Source organism: Nannospalax galili, unplaced genomic scaffold (genome assembly GCF_000622305.1).
Source record: "Nannospalax galili isolate Female #2095 unplaced genomic scaffold, S.galili_v1.0 scaffold767, whole genome shotgun sequence".
Lineage (NCBI taxonomy): Eukaryota > Metazoa > Chordata > Mammalia > Rodentia > Spalacidae > Nannospalax > Nannospalax galili.
The window spans coordinates 1046698-1048776 of record NW_008357164.1 but is presented as its reverse complement, the minus strand read 5'-3'; the positions used below and the strand labels follow the sequence as shown (position 1 = coordinate 1048776).

Genomic DNA, 2079 nt, shown 5'->3' with positions numbered 1-2079 from the left:
AACTGTTAGTCATACATTAGCATATTCATTCTATCACATAGTGAAGTACTGTTTTAACTCACATTTTATCAATAAGAAAGTTTAGACACAGATAAGTAACTCTTCCAACCACACACAATGGTGAATGGAAAATTTTGGAAGTGAGCCTAGATTATTTGGTTTCTGGGACATTTTTTATTCAGGAAAACAGACTCCCAGGAGGTACAGATTTTGTTAACAGAGTAAATGTCTTTCAGGGAAAATTGTAACAAAAACAGGAAACCCTGAGTCATCAGCATGTTGATGGTAATTCAGTTCATAAAGGTGCAAAGGGACAATTGAAGAGGACCGTAGCCCAAAAAGGCGAATGTGCAGAAGCAGACACTCTTGTGGAGCAGCAGTGTTTTCAAGATCAGAAGACTGACATGCAGGAGATGGACAAAGAGCCCCCAACAATAGTGTGCTACAGAGAGAAAAATAATAATTGTAGAAAATTAAAGGCTTAATACTAGAGTTCAGAGAACAAAATTTCCATCAAATATGGCAAATGGACTGTCTTTGATAATGTGTTGGTTAGTTTGCATCAACTTGAAACAAGCTAGAGACACACATGAAGAGGGAACCTTAAATAACAAATTTCCTCCATCAGATTGACCTGTGGGCATGTCTTAGGGGACATTTTCTTGATTGTTGAGTGATATGGAAGAGACCAGCCCACTGCGGTCAGTGCTACCTGTAAGCAGATGAGTCTGGGCTATCTAAGAAAGCAGGTTAACCACAGACCACAGGGAGCAAGCCAGAATGCATTCCCACATGGCTTCTGCTTCGTTTCCTGCCTTCCAGATTCCTGCCTTGAATTGCTGCCCTGACTTTTCTCAGTGATGGATTGTGACCTGGGATTTGCAAGATGAAATACACACTCTCATCGCCTAGTTGTTTTGGGCCACAGTGCTTTATCACAGCAACAGAATAGTAACCAATAAAATAATTTCCAAGACTGAGTTTCAGTAACAAGATAGTGAAGTAAATAAAAATAATGGCATGAATTAATAATGGCGCAGAGAATTTGTAGAAAAATATTTTTAAAATCTCCTTCAACACCAAATGGGATTGGCGTTTGGTGAGAATGAAACACAAGAGAATATTAGTGGATTGAATATGTAAAATAGTTAAAAAGAATGCAACATAATTGATGAATGGCAACGCCAATAAATTTGAAGATGATTTTGAAGACATGGGAGAATTTGAAGATGCATTAAGCAAGACGTATAATGTATTGATGTCTCAGAGAATGTGAGCACAAATGTAAATCAGTCACCACATTTGACTTTAATGTATTAGGGTAGAGCTGAATATACCCCTGAATTCTAAAGGAAGAAAGTACAAAGGCCAAGTTGGACACAGTCTAATGAAAACTGAGGCAGAGACCTAGGTTTGTCACTGGTTTCTCATGGATCTATAGCAGAAACCTGATAGGAAGCCTACCAGTGACAGGCAAAAGGTTCACACCAGGTAACATAAGCTGGAGGTCATATATTTTAAAGAAATAAATCACTAATTTTGAGGATTATCCCTTAAATAGTAAGCAAGAAACTCTTAGAAACTAAATATGTGATTATATGAATTGGCTGCCTTATTGAATTTATGAGATTAGTACTAGCTGCTGAGTGGATTAAATAGTATATTATGAGAGTTAAACTTCTGCATAACAAATCCAAGTAGTACCTCATTGATTGAGAAAATGAAAATGATTTCACAAGACTCTAAAAATACTGAAAAGTCAGAAACTGTTTTTGGAAGAACATAGAATATATTTGAAAAATAGGACATGTGGTCTGAGATTAGACGATGACAATATCAAAGCCAGAAAAACTGAAATCAGGAGCTTGATATGATTAATATTACAAGACTACAAATTGAAAAAAATAAACAATTGTATGAGGCTTATCCATAGAGCATGTATTTTCATTCATCATTTCATGAGAGGAGGTTAATAATATTCTGATTATCAATGTCTGTTGGGAGACCTCTGTTATGCAAAAGTCGAAGCCCCTTCACACCGGACAGCTCATGCAGCTCGGGGAATGTGCCGCGTGCTCC

At 37.1% G+C, this 2079-nt stretch overlaps 1 pseudogene; it reads left to right on the top strand.

Annotated features, from left to right (window-relative positions):
* The first annotated feature begins 1171 nt into the window (after positions 1 to 1171).
* The window catches only part of LOC103751581, a 139261-nt pseudogene continuing 138353 nt past the window's right edge, over positions 1172 to 2079 (top strand).